This window comes from Crocuta crocuta, unplaced genomic scaffold, assembly GCF_008692635.1.
Source record: "Crocuta crocuta isolate KB4526 unplaced genomic scaffold, BGI_CrCroc_1.0 scaffold125, whole genome shotgun sequence".
Classification (NCBI taxonomy): domain Eukaryota; kingdom Metazoa; phylum Chordata; class Mammalia; order Carnivora; family Hyaenidae; genus Crocuta; species Crocuta crocuta.
This window is the reverse complement of record NW_027531143.1, coordinates 5,108,085-5,128,146: the sequence shown is the minus strand read 5'-3', so window position 1 is coordinate 5,128,146 and position 20,062 is coordinate 5,108,085. Positions and strand designations below refer to the sequence as shown.

At 33.4% G+C, this 20,062-nt stretch overlaps 1 long non-coding RNA gene across 1 annotated transcript in view; it reads left to right on the top strand.

The window, feature by feature from the left end:
* Positions 1-20,062, top strand: part of LOC144237380 (uncharacterized) — a 177,188-nt gene that overhangs the window by 19,573 nt on the left and 137,553 nt on the right. Inside the window, exon 2 of the long non-coding RNA XR_013336838.1 lies at positions 18,317-18,503. This is a non-coding gene — a long non-coding RNA (uncharacterized LOC144237380). The remainder of the gene's footprint in view (positions 1-18,316; positions 18,504-20,062) is intronic.

Below are 20,062 nucleotides of genomic sequence, written 5' to 3'. Positions count from 1 at the left end.
GGCGGGGGGGGGGGAGGGGGAAGGGGGGGGAAGCCCACAGAAACCAACAGATTAAATCATTAAAATCATTATCATAATACCACTTAACACAACCACTGTCATTACACACCTATTAGCTCCTTCTCTCTCACAACAACTCTGTGAGGTAGGAAGGGCAGATATTATTTGGCCTTCACTGAGGGGAAATGGAAGGTAACCTGGTAGGGTGAAAAGTGTTGGCTTAAGGGAAAATCACCTTATCTTTCAATCACTATCTCTAACTAGCTGTGAGACTGTGGGCAGGTCAATTAACTGTTTTAGTTGACATTTTGCTCCTCAGTAAAAGTAGAGTCCAGATCTTCCATCCTTCAGGTAAGGGCCCTTTAGTTCTTAACACCTGCAAGATAGTATATGGCCTGGTCAAGAATAGACTCTACCGTCTATTCCAAAGTCTTCTATGATTTATGCTGTTTGTTAATATTAAGCTGTAGGGAAACCCTGGTTTCCTAGGTATGGAATTTGGTCATGTAACAATTTAATTTCTAATCTAATTTATTTTTAATTATAATTAGACCAAGCTAATTAAAAAAATAAGTGAATAGTCCTTTCTGGTTAGAAGCTGTGAACCTACATGAAAATTCAAGAACCTGTGGGTGGGGAAACACTGGAGAAAAATCTAGAGGAATAGAAAAGAAGAGACACAGAGAAGTGATAACACTTTGTGACCACACTATAGACTTCCCATTCAGAAGGATGTTTTTCTAGTGCAGACCACAAAATTATCCGGGCAGCAACATATCTTAGCATTAGGGATTTCAGTCTCAAAGTATCTGCAGAAACTTCCATTCCTCAGAAAGCAAAACACTGACAGTTTCTTGACCAACCTTGCTGATAATTTCATTTCCCTGAAGGCAGAGTAAGCAATAAGGGGAACTCCTACTCTGGACTCAATTCTGACAGAAACCAGTAGGTAAGAGGGAAATGATGGGAAACTTGGGGAAAAGCAGCCATGTACTCTCGGAGTTTGATTTAAGCAGTGTTCTGCCTATGCAAACACAAATGATTCTAATGAGCAAGAGAATGGGGAGGAAACTAAAGAAACCAGTGTGCAGCACAGGGACCAACTAACAGGCTCTGAATTTAAAACAGCATGTGCAAAAGATGGTAAAAGGGGGCACATAATCAAGCACAAATATATGAAGGTAGCATAGACTATAAAAATAACATCAGCAAGACTAAAGCACAAAAAGAGCTGGGGCTTGTGAAAGATGCGAAAGAGAACAAAAATGATTTCTTTAGCATGAAATAAGGAAGATCAATACAGGAATAGGCCCTCTTTTTTTTAAGTCCAAGACATAAAATTTATTCATGAAAAAGAAAAGAAAGCATTTTTACTTCTTTATGTTTCTTCCCTGTTAGTTCATTCATATCTCTGCTCACATGCCGTCTCTTGAGGATCCTGACCACTCTTCATAAAATAATTCTCTCTGATGTACTCTGATTCCTAAACTTTTCATTCTTCTAATCACTGATTGCCATTTTTTAAACATACTTAGGTGTTTTTCTTCTCCTGAACTAGAATGTAAGCTCTATGAGTGCAAGGACTTTGATTTGTTCAGTACAGTATCTTGAGTACCTTGTATGTACCAAGTACTACTCAATAAGAATTTGTTGACTGAGGTCAAGACCATTAGACATTGGCCAAAAATTGAAAGACAAAGTAGCTAGAGTGTTTCTTTCTCTCTTTTTTTAATGTTTATTTATTTTTGAAGGAGAGAGAAAATGGAGCTTGAGCAGTGGAGGAGCAAAGAGAGAGGGAGACACAGAATCCAAAATAAGCTCCAGGCTTTGAGCTGTCAGCACAGAGCCCGATGTGGGTCACAAACCCAGGAACCTCGAGATCATGACCTGAGTCAAAGTTAGACACTTAACCCACTGATCCACCCAAGTACTCCTAGAGTGTTTCTAATGTAAATAACGTTTAATGAGGACCTAGTAAGTATCATACACTAAGTATTTATTTGCATTTTCATTTACTCATCCTAGCTATAAGACATGCATTATTATCAGACTGAATAATTTGTCCCAAATCATACAACTAGAGAAATATATAGCTATGATCGCCAAGTTCATGCTTTGAGCTCTTCGCCTGTATACTATACTAGCAGACCCTGACTGATATAGGTGTCAGAATATCTCTGGACCTCTTGAATTATTACTAGAGACTTTCTCTAAGATTATGGAGTGTTTAGCTGGTTGCCTTTGAGAAATAAAGTGAAGGGGATAAGAAGAGAACATTTTAGGTTTAAAAAAATGGCAGTCTGCAAACTTCAAATCCATGAAATTAATGTTGCTTGGGAGAGAATAGCCTAGATTATATTTATAAGAGACAATTACAAATTACAAACACAAAAGACAATTTTGTGAGCATTTTTTAAAAGTCGCTATTAGGAGAAAGTATAAATTCAACAGGAATGAGCTATTCAGCCTAATCTTATACATTCTTTTCTATAAAGCTGATAAACCAGTATATGAGGGCAATAGAAATAGACATCTGGATTCTAGCAAGTCATTTAATAAGGTTTTCTCTATATCCTGTGGACCAGATAGAGAAATAAAGGTTTAGGAATAGTACTATTACGTGTTTTCATAACTGACTGAATGATTGCACCCAATGACAATTTTAAGGCATCTGTGTCAGAATGGAAAAAAGTTTTTCAAGTGGTATTCCACCAGCTTAGCCTTGGCTTTGCCTGATGTAAACATATTTATCAATGACTAACATAAAGCTATAAGAAGGCATACATGTCAAAAATTGGTTACATGAGATAGGAAAAGTGAATAGTAGATCCATTACATTATGAGATCAGGATCTAAAAGTTCTTAACTAAAAAATGGGCAGAATCTAACCATATATAATTTGGTTGGAATAATTGTGAGGTTCTGCCTTGGGACAAAACACCAGCTGCCTAAATTCAATTTGAGAGATATGAGATTTACTAACAGTATTAAGAGGAAAAAAATAAGAGCTTTACTTGGCAAGGAATCAATGGTATATATTATATTACGGTTACAGAAGAAGTACAAGGAGGAGGAGGTGGGGGGAAAGAAGGAGGAGAGAAAGAAAAAGAAGGAGGTGAAGAAAAAATAATTTAGATTGTATTAATAAATTTAGGATGTACATAGAATAGTGAAGGGCATGATCTGATTCTAATTCAAGTTCTTCAGATCAAATCTGAGAGCAACATTTTAAAGAAGATACAAATAGAAAAATTATAAAAGCTCTGGCATTTAGCAGCTTACATGGCAAGGGGACTTAAAACCATTTCATACGAGGAAAGGTTAAAAGAATCGAGAAACTTTTAGCCTGAAAAATATATTTGGTAGCTTTATCAAAATAGTATAGACACAAACATAATAATTTTAATCATCATTCAGCATTTACTTTTTGGTAGATACTATGCTAAACATTCTGTGTTAATTAATGCTAGTCACAACCTCAAGAAGTAGATTCAAGTTATGGATTCAAAAATTGGGACTAAGAGAGATTAACATGTTCGAGGTAATAAAAACTAGCAAGAGAATGCTTGACTTTGAATCCTGGTCTGTCTGTCTCCTGTGCTTGCCCATTTATCCTCGATGGAAGATTCTCCCCTCTAGATGGAAACTCAATTATAGTGTGCATGTGTTTACATATGTGGTGATAAAATTATGTAAAATGACAGAGAATCAAAATCACTTTACAGGAAAAAGCCTGGAAATAGAATATCAATATTTTAAATGTGGGTGTCTTGGGTACTGAGAATATGACTAGTTCTTTTATCTACTTTTAATTTTCCATGTTTTCCTTACTAAGCCTACTGTAATTTCACAAAATCTCACCACTATTTCTGAAGTAAAAACATTATTATGTGGTAGTGGGATTAGCTTTATTCTGAATGTCCCAAAGCTGCTGAATTAAGATGCTGCAAGGTATAATGAAGAATAATTCAGTTTAAAAACAGAACCACTTGGAGTTAGACTTTTTCAGAGATAATATCTTGATAGAAGAAAGAGGATCTTTTTGCTTTTGGAGATGCTATTCCAAGTCTCTCTGTAGGGAAGATTATCATCTGATGTATCTACCATGTTAGAATGTGAGCCAGGAAAAAAATAAGCTGAAGACTAGGTAGTTGTTAGTATGTCACTTCATACTGAGGCTTTTCAGTTGGCTTAAGAGCCCTTGTTTTCTATAGGTCCCTTTGATAAAATATTTGTGTAATGAATACATGAATGTATACATTTAGAACAAGAAAAGTATACCATGGATAATATTTGGCTTTTGTGCTAGCCTTTTTACAAAGTATGTACAGATAGCAAAGACTACAAAAGAGGGCTTGCTCATTTATTGACTCAAGTTCTGAAGTCCTCCTGGCTGTTGACATCTGAGTATGGAATAAGTGCTCCCTCCAGGGGGTGTCATTCGGACATAACTTCTACTCATACACTCTCCCTCTCTTCTTCCTCTCCACCTCCATTCCAGGCTCCTGTACACATCACGCTTCTTTTTTTTTTAAACCGGACTTCTATTAACTAAACTGAAAGTTCCACAAAATCAGGAATCAATGTCTGTTTTGATATTTTTATATAATACAACACTTGATAAAATAGACACAAAACAAGTATTTATTGAATTAATAGTTTGGCAGATATATTCAGCAAGTTTTTCTTTTGTTACCTAAATATGGTGGCAAAGAGTGTTTTTGATTTCAAAGATAGACCAGTGCAGAGACTACTCCTGAGGATTGCCATTATTTGTTATCTTTCTTTTTAGATTTAATTCATATCTATAGGTAGATACAAAGACCTACTGCTTTAGCCTTGAAGCTGGTTTTTTTTTTTCCTTATTTAAAATATGAAAAGCAGTATGGTTTCTCTCTTCAGGGTATATAGTCGTCAACTTTTGCCAAATCATAAGTGCGTAAATTGCATTTATAATATGGAGGATGACATTAGAGTTTGAGATCTTACTTCCTTCTCTTCCAAGGTAAACTCTAAACTCACATACTCTTATGGTCCTACCATTCATTTTGTATTAGTATGAATAGGGCAATAACTACACAGAATAACTACAAGAGAAGTAAATGTTTCCGCTGGTTCTTTATGTAGTTGGAGGCAGTAGTGAAGGGGACCTCCCTACTTTAATAAAAAGATGGGCAAGTAAATGTAAGAGATTAAATCCCAATTTTTAGCCCACATGCCCATAGATTTTGAATCAATATAAATTCCCTGGGCCCTGAAAATTTATAATTTAAAGAACAGCACCCAAAATTCTGATGCACAGCCAGGCTCAGGAACCATGAACTTTGCACCAGAGCAAGAAAAGACTACAGAGCAGACCTTGTTCTCAATAAGTGGGTTTGCTAACATGAATAGGAATGTTTAAATTAGGATGATAAGAAGCTGATGGCTGCTGGAATATTTCAAGTAAGAAAAACAAAGCCTAAACTAAGGCAATAATAGTGGGAACAGAGAATAGAGTACACATTTGCAATATATTTTATAAGCAAATCTCACAGACAGAGTCATTTCTTCCAAGAATTCTCTCCCTGGCTTGTAGGTGGTAGGTCTTCACACGGACTTCCTCCTGGTATGTCTGTGTCCTAAGCTCTTCTTATAAGGACACCAGTCATATTTGTTTAGGACTCACCCCAATGACCTCATTTAACATTAATAACCTCTTTGAAGGTTTAATCTGAAAATATAGCTGTATTTGTGAGGTACTGGAATTTTGGAATTTTTTAAAAGTAATCTCTACCCTCAACGTGGAACTTGTATTCATGACCCTGAGATCAAGAGTCACACACTCCACCAACTGAGACAGCTAGGCACCTCTAGAGTTTTGGATTTCAACATGAGAATTTGGGATGGGGGCACAATTCAGTCCAGAACATGTAACAAGAAAATAAATTGAAATGAACCAAAAAGGTCCTTAATATAGCATGAAATGTCCAATAATTGTTACATTCTTCCCTTAAATTTCAGTGCCTTCCTCTTCAGGTGATGTAAACTCTCAAATAGAAAACTAGAAAACAATATTACACCCAGGAAGGGCTTCTTGATAGAATTCATCTAGGTATCAAAGATTTTAATTGTCAAAATATAGGGATCTTAAACCTTATTATAAGAAATAACCTTAAATAATCCTTCTAACTTTGACCTGCCTCAAGAATAAATCAGGCAAGGGGCGCCTGGGTGGCTTAGTCGGTTGAGCGTCCGACTTTCGCTTAGGTCATGATCTCGCGGTTCCTGGGTTCGAGCCCTGCATCGGGCTCTGTGCTGACTGGCAGCTCAGAGCCTGGAGCCTGTTTCAGAGTCTATGACTCCCTCTCTCTCTGACCCTCCCCTGCTCACGCTGTCTCTCTCTCTCTGCTAGAAATAAATAAAAAATATTTAAAAAAAAAGAAGAAGAAATCAGGCAAGAAGTACATTCTGGTCAAAGCAGGGCTTGAAAAGAACTTACCTCAGACTCTTCCCATTTCCCTAACCTCATGGTAGAAAAGGCATTAAAAGTATTATTCATCCATTGCCTTATGTTACTATCAGCATGCAGTGAAATCATCTCAGAATTTCATTTTCTTTATATAAGTGTAGTTATCAGGACCGTTTTGGTTGCAAGTTACGGAAATAACTCAGATAAGCTTCAGCAAAGCAATTTACTGGTTCATAGATCCCTAAAAGTTTAATAACTGGAATTAAGGCTCAAAAATCAGCCTCCTTGGGATCCATAAACCCATGTATTCCCCTTTGCCTACAATTTCACTTTGTATTTCCAGTTTAAAAAGTTACAAGGACAGACTATGATTGGCTCAGCTTTGGCAAAGTGGATACCGTAAGACCAATCAGGAGTTCAAGGTCAAGGAAGACTACAACTGTTTTCAAAACACAAATGTTAAGATATTTGAAAGTGCTTGAAATTTTGGTTAAAAATAACATGCTACATAAGTAAAGTATATTCTAACAACTTAGAATATACTTAACATTTTTGATTATTTAGCTAAATAGAATCTGTCTACAAAAAAAGTTTGAAAAATAGTTTTGTGTAATAGCCATCAATATATGTTCTGGTATTCTTAGTATAATACAATATTTACAATCTTACTGGTTTGTTTAAGCTGAACAGAAAAATACCTATTCTTATTTCTACTCTTTTTTGTTTCATGAAGTTCTTGTAGCTTGGTAAATAAATGTGATCAAATTCCATTTCAGTATAACCAGGTTTAGCTTGCAAGTTAAACTGACTATATTATTAATTTATAACACTAGAGAAAGGAAAGTTTATGTGTTATTCATGAGAAAATTAAATGTTAAAAAAAATATTTTTGAATTTAGTTTATTTGCAACAATGAATGAGAATAAAAAAGACAAAAAAAGAATGAATGTGGCAATTCCAATATTTGAAGTCTTTTGTGGCTCTGATTCTGCATTTTATCTTTTATCACCTAATTCTTGATCATTTGTCCTCCACCCCACTCCTTTTTTTAAATAGTGTGTTTATGATTTCTAACTGTGGGCTTATACTTAATGGAATTCTATCTGTTAAATTTAAATAAAATTCTATCTGTTAAAATTCTTGGAGTGATGGAATAAATCACTCTCCAGAGTGTGCTCTCCAGAGTAGATGTTTTTTTTTTTATTCTCCTTGGCCAAAAAAGCAGAGCTAGGGACCAGTTTAAATTCTTATCTTATCTGGTCTTTACACCACTGAGATCATGTGAATTTTTGCTAGAATAAAAGTAAGGCCGTTTTATGATTTTCAGAGGAGGATTTTTTCTCCTTAGTTATACATTTAAGACTTAAAATTTTTCTTGCAGTTTCCTCTATGAGATGGATTTATTTGTAGACCAGTTTAATGATGAGGATATATCCATTTTGGATCCCAGCACAAGCCTTGGGCTTTGCCACTTTTTCTAATACCAGCAAGAACACAAAAAGTAAAATTATTGTTCGCCCCATTTAGTAGATGCCCTTAAGGCAAGAGATACTTCAGTGCTTAGCAACCTTTGGTGAGAAATATGTTGTCCTCTAAATTAATGTAGAAAAAACATGCTAAAATTTCATATCCATTAAAGATTTTTAAAAAATCAAAGCAAATTAAAAACAAAAAAGGAAAATTTCTTAACTTGATAGAGAATGTCTATAAAAAATCTACAACCTCATGGTGAAACTTTCATAGAAGTTAGTTTTAAAAACAGGAAAGAACAAAGTTTTCAACTATCATCATATCTGTGCAGTACTAGGCTAGAGTAGTCTGCTTGGTGGCATACACAAAACGAAATGGTGTAAAAACTGAAAACGAAGAAATAAACCTGAAATTACTCACAGAAGAAATCATTGTGCTTCTAGGAAATACAAGAGAAAATACAGAAAAATTATGAGAATTAATAAGAAAGTTGAGAAGGTTTGCTGCATAAAATAAAAATACAAAAATTATTTGTATTTCCATGTACCAGAAACAAATATTAGAAACTATCACTTTAAAAAAGAAATCATTAGGGGTGCCTAGGTGGCTCAGTTGGTTAAGTGTCCAACCTTGGCTCAGGTCATGATCTCACAGTTCATGAGTTCAAGACCCACGTCAGTCTCTGTGCAGATAGCTCAGAGCCTGGAGCCTCCTTCATATTCTGTCTCCCTCTCTCTCTGCCCCTCCCCTGCTCACNAGAAGCTAAAATAATTTTGATGAAGATCACTTAGAGGAGTTTACCAGATTTTTAAATTAGCACTGAAATATTGGTGAAGGGATAGACAAATTGACAGAAAAAAAACAGCTAAAACTTAGGTCATAAAAATATGGAAACTTGATTCATGAAAAAGCTAGCTTTGAAGATCATTTGGGAAAGCATAAACCATTCAGTATATGGTGTAAAGACTATAATTTCTATTTTTTTAAATTTAGTTCTGCCTCACACCATATACAAAAATTTCAAATGGATTAAAGGCTTAAATGTAAAAAGCAAAATATTAAAAACACTTAGACCAAGAGAAAGGTTTCTTATGTGAGAAATGTAAGATATAAGCAAAAAAAGGAAATTTTAACTGCATTAAGATTCAGAATTCTGTCATAAAAGGGCACCTTAATATTAAGTGAAAAGATGTATAACACCCCAAACACTTTCAGTTTGATGCTGCCCTATTTGAATCTATATTTAGTCAAATACACTTGTTTTAAAAAAGGAAGTAAAAAGGCAATCCACAAACTAGAAAAAGTTATTTATTGCACAAATAAAGGACAATAGATTAGTAAAGATATTGCCTACAATTCTTAAAAAGTTTTTAAAAGATTTTATTTTATTTTATTTTATTTTACTATGTTTTAATGTTTATTTACCTTTGAGGGAGAGACAGAGAATACAAGTAGGTGAGAGGCAGAAAGAAAGGGAGACACAGAATCCCAAGCAGGACCCAAGCTCTGAGCTGTGAGCATCCAGCCCCATGTCAGCACACAGACCAGTAGATAATGACCTGAGCCAAACTCAGACATTCAACTGACTGAGCCTCCCAGACACCCTTAGATTTTGTTTTATTTTTTTAAAGTTTATTTATTTATTTATTTATTTATTTTTGAGATGGAAGGGATAGAGGGACAGAGAGAGAGAGAGAATCCCAAGCTTTCAACGCAGAGCCCATTATGGAGCTCCATCCCATGAACTGTGAGCTCATGTCATGAGCAGAAATCAGGAGTCAGACACTTAATGGTACTCAGCCACCCAGGTGTCCCTAAAAGATTTTATTTTTAAGTAATCCCTACACCTAACATGGGGCTCAAACTTACAACCCTGAGATCATGAGTCCTGTGTGCCACTCAGCCAGCCAGGTGGCTCTACAATTAAACTTAAAAAATTTTGTTTTTAATCTTTATTTCTTTTTGAGAGAGAGAACAGGGGAGGAACAGAGAGAGAAGGACACACGGAATCTGAAGCAGGCTTCAGGATGTCAGCACAGAGCTCAATGCGGGGCTTGAACTCACGAGTTATGAGATCATGACTTGAGCCAAAATCAGACACTTAACCGACTGAGCCACCTAGGCACAGCTACCATTGAATTTTTAAAAATTGGTTAAAGAGAATCAATACCTCATAGAACAGGAGACCCTAATTGTTAATTAATTGAGAAAAGATGTACAATGAGTAATCAAAAAACTGAAATTTGAAACTCTGAGAAGTTTTTATCTCCTATTTAGAAAAGTGATAAAAATTTTAAGGTACCTGACAACATTAAATGCTAACAAGGATGTAGAACTATTGGAACAGTTATCTTTACACTGTTGGCAGGAATGTAAAATTGATACACTGGGCAAATTAGGAATTCTCTAATAAATTTGAAACTTTTCATACGCTGTGACTCAGCAATTTGATTTTCATTTTCAAACTCAGCAGAATTTCACAACCTCACACTATGGGCATTTCAATTCTTACACTATTGGGAAATAATTCTTTGCTGTGAGGACTATTTTGTGCCTTATAGGTTGTTTAGAGCATTCCTGGCTTTTGTCTATGAGGAACGAGTAGAATCCTCCAAGTTACAACCACCAAAAATGTTTCCACACATTGCCAAATAGTCGGGGGCAAAATCTCTCCTGGTTAAGAACAGCTTGCCCTAGAGAAATTTTTGTACATATATTTATACATGTTAAAGAATGTTCATAGCAGCACCATGTGAAAAACAAAACCAAAAAAACTAGAAGCAACCCAAATACCCATCAATGTTAAAGACAAATAAATTATGGCACCAATGGAATACTATGCAACAGTGTAAACCGGTGAAGTATAGTTACGTGCAACAAAAGTTTGAAACTGAAGAACTTAGTGTTGAATGGAAAAGTCACAGATAAATACATATATTTCATTTACATATTATTGTAAACATATCAACAAAATAATATGTTTAGGGGTGCAAATACATGAAATAAAATTACAAGGAAAATAAGGGCTAGGGAAAATTTAGGATAATGTTTAGTTCTGACTAAAGAAGAAGGTTAAGGAATTCTAGAAGGGCACAAAGAGAACTTGAAAGGTCACAGGGAACACAGGCATTCATGTTTTATTTCTCATATGTGTTTTATTGTTTAGCGACTCAATATTTATTTTTTAAAAAAGAGAGCAAGTATTTTAACCTTATAAACCGCAAAAAGCAATTCACTAATACACCAGAAATGTCTTTTTATTTATTTAATAATTTTGATTTGAACTGATACAGTAATAAATCATTTCATAAGCCAATTTAGGTTATTGCTTAGGAAAGTTCTGAGGTTAAAACAAAATGGATTAACCACCCATCAAGAAAGACATCCTGTCTTCAAAGACAATGGCTATTAACAGATAACATATTCAACCAACCGCTCTAAAAGCAGAGTTTTATTATTATTTTTTAAACAGAATAATCTAGTGTCAGTAATCAGTGCATAGAGTGAACTCCCTCTTATAAAAAGCACATTGACTGTTTTTGCTAATTAAGATGAATATTATTCCTGTGAAATGAACCAAAAAGTTATATGAAACCGGAAATCCCAAAAGAGATCTATAATCTGCAAGAATAATTGCATGCAATTTTAATTGAAGGAAAGAGAGAGAACTGTTTTTAATCTTTCCTTTCCTCAAAATCTTAAACTAATCAACCTGTTGGCCAATTAACAATTCTTTACTATTACTACATCTGACCTAAAAATTGACATTTGATATATTTGAAACTGTTGTGGAATTTTAAAAGATAAATGGCAAAATGACTATTGGCTATACTTAACTCCAACTTGGAGTTATATATGGAACTTTTGTCATTCATGAAATAAAATAACAAATTTTTATTAATGTTCTCAGAAATAAAATATACTTTATTATTCATTGAAGACTAGATGCTGTGACTATTCACAGAAATATGAATTCAATCTTTGTTCATTAAGTGCAGTCAGAATTGGGAATGAGAGGAAAGATCTATTTTGCTGAAGTGCAGATTAATTACACTGAGACATTTGCTTTACTTAAATAGTTGGCATTTGTCTCTGTTAGAAAAACTTGTTAATGCTGAAGATTTATTCTGTTTTATGTTAGTTTGAATAGATACATGTGAAACAAAATATGTATTTACATTTCAGTTTAGTTCACATAGTAATTCAGAAATTTAGCAGCTTGCTTAAATTTGCAGTTACAAATCAAAAAGAATTAGTTGGTATGAGCAGATTGTTTTAGTTATCCAGTAACTTGTCATATTGACCTGATCCTGGTTATGGATGGAAGGTTAATTTTGTTTATCCTTTTTCTAAAATGTCATGATATGTCAGTTGTACTAAAGATAGAGTATAAGCAAAAAGAGAATTAAGAATTAAAATGTCTGATTCCCCAATAAATCAGATTAGCATCTTTGCAGCATAAACCTATTAGAAATATATACATCATATACAAATAGATATGAATTTTGCTCCCACTCTTTAGAAAATATTGATGCTAGATTTTCCCCTCACACATTATTTAATGTTATTTAAAGCAAAGTGACAAATTTCATGTTAAATTTTTTGGTACATTTAAAAAATAGTTATATGAAGACTATTATCAACATGCACAATATATAATCTCTCATTTACACAATATAATTTGGATGAGACACTCAATACAAGTGAATTTTGAAAATGAATGAAAATTACCCGTTTAATCATTAAAACCCTTTTAATCATTAAAACCTTTTCATTCTAATAACTCCAAATCTCACAATATTATTTTATGCTCTGTATAGTAAGTTTAAGGATAAATCATTTTCTTATAAAATTCTAGAGATAGAAAGGAATTCAGATATAATAAAAAAGCTTCCGGTATAATAAATAAATTATTAAAAATAAAAAAAAAAGTCTTCCACTATAACTCTCTGATTTAAGAGATTGGAAATTTTAAAACCAAAGCATACTATATAGCTTTTCAAAGTCAATCATATAGTTAGTATTTGGTCCCTCAATTCTTACAGCTGATAAAAAGGTGTGAACAGACTCTGACTTTTCAATTCATTTCTCTTGCCCCTTTCAGTTTTTATAATATCCTTCCAATTTTGTGAGCTAGACAATCAGAGAACAAATTCTGTTTTAAATTTATGTAAACTGAGAGAAAGTGGGATGGAACTGAGAATTTGGGAAGTATTAATGTGAACAGCATTAAGATACCTGCTAGAGCACTTTATTGTATTCCCTAAATTTCTTCTAAAATTATTGGCTTAGGTCCAGATAAAGTTGCTGGATATTTGAGCTCTAACTGCAGTTCATACATTTATGCTAAGTTTTCATATAATAAATTACTCTGGAGAAGAAATTTTTAATCTTGAAATTATTCTATTAGTTCTGCTATTTATTATTTTTACTATTAAATAATGATTTTTAAACATTATTCAGATTAAAAGAAATTCTTGTGCTAACATTTTCTTATAGTTACCTAGTTGTCTATTATACTTTATTTCTTTTAATCTTAGACCTTGAAATAATTTTGCACATTAAACTTGTCAGGATGAATATTGGATGTAGATGAGTAAATTACACAGATTTTAGATCACAGTTTTCTGTTATAATTGAGCAGTTTGATTTACTGTCTCCAAGTGTGAGTTTATTTAAAAAAATTTACTTTTATTTTTTAGCCTGTTTAGCTACACGTTTTCTTTTTTTAAAAAAACTACTTATAAAAGATTTTATTCTTTTTTTTAAGATGTTTTATTTATTTCTAGGAGAGAGAGAGACACATACACACACACACAGCGTGAGCAGGGGAGGGTCAGAGAGAGAGGGAGACACAGACTCTGAAATAGGCTCCAGGCTCTGAGCTGGCAGTCACCACAGAGCCTGACGCGGGGCTCGAACCCACGAACCGCGAGATCATGACCTAAGCGAAAGTCGGACGCTTAACCGACTAAGCCACCCAGGCGCCCCTAAAAGATTTTATTCTTAAGTAGTCTATACACCCAGTGTGGGACTTGAACTTACAACCCTGACATCCAGAGTCACATGCTCTACTGACTGAGCCAGCCAGGTACCCCTATACTGGCTTTTCTTCTTCTGAAAAAAGTTCATAAAATATTAAATTTTTATGCACTAAATGCCAGTGCAAAACTGTAGATCTTGTATTCAGTTTAAAATGTTTATTTTTTCAAACACATATGCCTGAATTCTAGGAGTACTTTTGTATGGGAGTAAAATTAATAAAAGTGAGAGCTTTAACCTATTAAATTCTTCGTTGTCTTTTTTTTTCTTTAATCCAAATAAACGTCAATTGATATTTTTGTTCCCTTCTGATCTTAGGTGCAAAGTTTGTTTGATTTTGTTTTGTTTTTGTCTTTGCTTTTTTAAAATTGTGTCAGATCATTTTGATTATGCAGTTGGCACAAGACCTATTTGCTCTGTTATATATTCACATTTCATATAATAAATATGCTGTTTTGAATAGCCTAATATTCAAATAATGCTGTTGTTATGATTATAAAATTAATACATATTTATTATAGGAAATTCAGGAAATGAAGATGGAATGAAGACTATTAAACTACCCATTTTTTTACTGTTTTGTGCACCTTTTTTGAGTTTTTTCCCCTAAGTCTATCATATGTTCTCAATTCTCTTTCCTTTTGATACACAAGCACATGTGTATACAACATATAATGTATGTATTTTGTGCCTTGCATTTTCACTGTTATTCATAGTACTTTTGATGATTGGTTTATTTCAAAGTGATATTTTTCTACAGTGAAAAATTCCTTCTTTTTATAGGGAATATTCAAGACCACTGTAAAAAAATTTCGTAGGAGACAGTAATAACTTGCTGAGAAATATAATTTTACATTGACCTTTCCCATTCAATAAAATTAATATTTGAATTGTAAAGAGGTATGATTAAGACTAAAACTAAACATTACCATTTGACATCATAAAAACATAAAGGCAAGAAATCTATGTGTTTAAACAAAATCATACAGTAGCTAGTTTGCCTAGGAGAAGCTATGATATATGCTCTTAGAAAACAAACATTTTTAAATTCACAGATGCTGCAAAGCCCTGGTCAAACATAAATTACAATCAGTTTTTATGTAACAGTAAAAATTCCAAAGGACTCTTACTCACCCACTCTCAATATGTATCACAGATATGCTTTTTATTTATGCTCATAGAATAGAAACCACATTTATTTCTATATCTGTGTATACTTTGAAATAAATTACCCCAGAAAACAAAATGTTGACTACACTGTTCAAATGCAATACAACAACAACACAAAAAATCCTTAGAAATCTTACATTCTGTCTGAAGAGCCTGTAGCATGGTGAGAATTTTGGAATGCTTATAGAATTTGCACCATCCATTTATTTCAAGAATATAAGCTACCTTATAATTATCAGATCATTCAACATATTTAGCAAATGCTACTCCACTTTTATTATAACAATTCACTTTTTATTGTTTGAATACTATCATATATAGAAAGAGCTCTTACCATTCTGGGAAAGATGAAATTTATCATTATGCCATAAACACCCTGGAAAGCAAAGAAAATATTATTATTTATTATACCTGCATTCACAGGGGTTCTAACCGCCAAATGTAATGCATCAGCAGCAAAACAAAAATGAAGTAAATCTATTGCAGGAAACACAAATCAGTGTTCTAAGAATTCTTGAATGTGTATTACATGTTTTTGGACAGAGCTACTGTAGGATTCAGCAATTGTTTCAAAGTCAGATATAAAACATTTTATTTTCCCCAAACAAATATTATAGGATTAAGAGAATGTTGTCAATGAACTACTTTCCATCTCCCTTTTAGCTCAGTTAAAACTTTCATTGCTACAGATGGGACAACTATACCCAAAAATCTTTAAGGGAAAATCAAAGGTCATTCCTCTTTCTTGAGGTCAACATTAATGACCACTTTTTGTTAAAAAATCCAAATTTATATATAGGTTAATTTCCTGTTTGGAATCTTAAACTGGAAATCTGATGTAGGTCATGAGAAACAAAATTAGGAGTCTAAGCTCTTACTTTTCCACACTAAATAAATGATAATAAAGCATTATTTATTTTCTTATTGTTTTCTGTTGATTAAAAACAAGATTTTAATTGCACTACATGATAAGAATTGGAATAAATTTTTATTTAAAAAAGGCATTTGTTCTTGAATTTCTTGTGTTCTTTAAAATTTTTTAATTAAAACTTACTTTCACATTTAAAAAGATTTTTTAATGTTTATTTATTCTTGAGACAGAGTGTGAGTGGGGGAGGGCAGAGAGACGGAGACACAGAATCTGAAACAGGCCACAGTCTCTGAGCTGTCAGCACAGAGCCCAACCTGGGGCGGGAACTCACAAACTGTGAGATGATGACCTGAGCTGAAGTCTGACGCCCAACCAATTGAGCCACCCAGGTGCCCTTCACATTTAACAATTAGTACGAAATAACCTTTCTTAGTGTCAATAGTTCTAATATAAAGAAACATGTCAGTATGTAAGAAAATATGCTTTCCTCATATCCTGATAGTGTTATTGTGTAGTGTTCATTTTCCATTCCTTTACTTATATATTTTAAATATCATAATTTAGAGAAAAACACAGAGTTATCTCCCTCTACTCCCATAACAAAACTAGATGACTACGAAAATTTTAATAGATAACATACTCAGAAAATGGTTTTTACTTGAGTTTTTGGATAATCATATTTCATATCCTTCAAAGTTTTCTTTTTTAAGTTTATTTATTTTGAGAGAGAGAATGCATGCAAGTGGATGATGGGCAGAGAGAGTGAGAGAGAGAATCCCAAGGAGGCTCTGTGAGGTCTGCACAGAGCCCAATGCAGGACTCACTCTCACAAACCATGAGATCATGGCCTGAGCTGAAATCAAGAGTTGATGCTTTAATCCAATGAGCCACCCATGGGTCGCAAGGCTATTTTTGAATAAAGTAATTTTGAATAATAATTATCATTTTCTAATGTAATTCGAATCATTATTTCCAGTAAAGATAATGTTTCTATAAGTGAAAACTAGCTATAATTTTAAGTGACAAATATATATATTGAATCAAGCTCTATGCCCAACATGGGGCTTGAATTCACAACCCTGGGATCAGGACTCGAATCCTCTACCTACTGAGCCAGCCAGATGCCCCTGAAATGACAGATACTGATGTTCACAAAATTTACTGACTTTTCTGGAGAATAAAATTAAGATTTGAAGTGTGTCCTACTTAAATTTTGACATAGAGGATATCTTATTTTTTAAACACTTTTAACGAAACATTTGGGTAGTAAGTGTAGAAGTCTGAAATTCTGTAATGATTCAAGAATTCTTCCAATCAGTAGAGAAATAGTTTTAAGGAAATTTAAAATAGTTCCTTTTAAGGAAACCATTTATATACTTAATTATAAATACTGATAATTTATTTCAAAATTTTGTATATATTGATTTTTAATGAAATATTTTAATGTAAAGAACTTTTAACTTAGAAATACTTTATTGTATGTGGTGCTTTATTCCCAAAGAATGACTAATACTATTTTTGATATTATAATTCATATTTATAATTTTTAAACTGCTAAAAAACAAAGCAAAATAATTTTAAGCACCAGCTCCTGAAGAGGGCAGCACGTTCTAGATATTATTGAATTCTAAGCTCAAATATGACAGCGTTGGCTTTAGAATACTTTTTTCTAAGAACTTGAGGGAAAAAATTGATATTTTTTATAGATGTCTGCTCCCATGATACAATAAACTAGCAGAACTTCTAGGCAGCTGCAGACCAAGGTCAAAACTGTATTTGATTATTAAAAGAGAACATTCAAATTAGACACCTAAAGCAATGTATTTAGAAAGGGAACAACAAAATACTAGTAAGGAGACTTTCCATGAGGAATGTGTTTTATCTTAATACTGTAGATAACTTTTCCTATTGGCAGTGCATTGACTGTCAAAACTACTAAAGGGGTTAGATTTAATTATCTCACTTCTTGCACATTTCATCTCAATTGCTATGGCAACATTCAGTTGCCTCAGCAGCAATGCACACTTTAATCAGATATTTCCTCCTTATTTCTCTATGAGCCAAAACTGTGTAGTCAAATTTACAACGAAGTCCTGATGAATCTGATAACACTTCCTACAATTTAATGGGCAACTTGCCTCCACCTACACATATAAATATTTTCAGAGAGGCTTGTAACTATTGGACAAGTGTAAGACTTGATAAGAATATACATTTGGACCTTCCTACTTCATTGATTTTTTTTTTTCTCTGCCACCGTTCCTTTATAATTTTTAAGTGTTTTTTGTTTTGTTTTGTTTTGTTTTTACCAGTTCGCAACTCATTCCAGCAAGCCACTACCATGGGTGATCTAACCTCAAAAAGAAAGCCAATGAGTAAGGAAAACAACCTCTCACATTCAAATGCCAGCCTTCCTCAAGAAACCTATTGAATTATTTGCATTTTATTTGAATATACTTGGAATTGGCACATCAAAGAGCTTCTATTTCTTGAAAGCAGGTAAGAGAAGGAAGAAAAATAACTGAAGACAGAGCAACACCTGATATAAGAGGAAACCTGTAGAGTTTCAGACTTAAGTGGAGGGCTAAGCATGAAGAAAATTTAGCCAAGCTTCAGTAATAGCAATTTGAATGAGGAGAAAAAGCATAATGTATTAAATTGTTGATGTTACTTGGGTGAATATTAACCATCTACATTGTTGGACAAATCATCATTTTAGCATTTTTCAAAAGAATAGAGAAACTTTTGTGGACGTATAAGGAATATTCAAACTGTCTTCAATTCTGACTTAAAGAGTTAGCTTATTATAATTTCATAAATGCTTAGAATTTTTCAAATAGTAACTATATTTTAATTTGATATTTTTATAATAATTTTTTAAACTGTAATTAAGAAGTAAAGTGATCTTAGGTCTTCCTAACAATTTTAGTGCCTGCTAAAATTTGTATTTAGATAGCAAACATTTTGTCCTGAAGTTGTGATAGTTCTCTGGTGAGAAATTTTACATCAGTAGCTAACAGTAATATTTCAGCATGATTTTTCAATCACCACTTAGTAGTGTCTAGTAAATTTTTCATTAATAGAGGCAACCAAAAAGATGCTTTCTGTAGCAGGGTCTACCAGTCTGACATTTTAGTACCAATTTCTACATTGTATCTTAGATATTACAGACCACCTAAATACAGCATTCAATGAAAACTTAACCAATCATAAAAAAGGTTATTTAAGGTACAGTTTGTATGTATTTTTAACTTTCACTGAGATGCATATTAACAGACTGTTCAAAATATGGTTATCGAACATTTAGCTTCTCATTAATGATGAAGTTTGGATGCCATATAACCTAGGGAGGGAGTACTGAAGGAATAGAAGTTTAATTAAAAAGAGAAACCTGCAGAGGAAGAGAAGCATGGAACCTATCTTCAAATATTTGAAGGGCTGCTTAGGTAAAGAAGACAATGAGTATTTTAGAAAACCAAGACAAATGGTAAAATGTTTCAGAGAAGTGGATTCCAGCTCCATATAAAGAAACTAAAAACAATTAGAATTCCTCAAACAATTGTACAAACTACGAAGCGGTAAGTTCCTTGTCTGGGTATATTTTATAAACTGTTTACATATGAACTCTTTAATTTCTGTTGCTTGAATTCTGCGACAACATTGTAAAAAATATGGTAGAGTCACTACAAATTTAGATCTGGAAGTTCAGATGAGTCACTCCTTAATGAATTTTTCAAGTACCAGTGCTTTATGTCAGTATGGAAACCTAGCAATGATCTACAAACAGCATATTCAGCAGCGAGTTTGCAAATCCTACTCTGGAGAAATGGTCTAAATGAGAAAAACAAACAATTCTTAGAGTAAAGAGTTATCTAAAACCTCCAGGGAGACATGTAAATCGGTCCTAATTGGCATTCTTTCAAGAACCTCAGTAGATGCCAGGGAGTGACTAGGGGTGAAGAATTAGTTTCCCTTTCAGTCTTGACTTGGCTCTTCTACCTAAAGCTGGGGTGCTGCCAGACAATGTGTACGCCGTTGACTATGTTAGACTTGTTCTC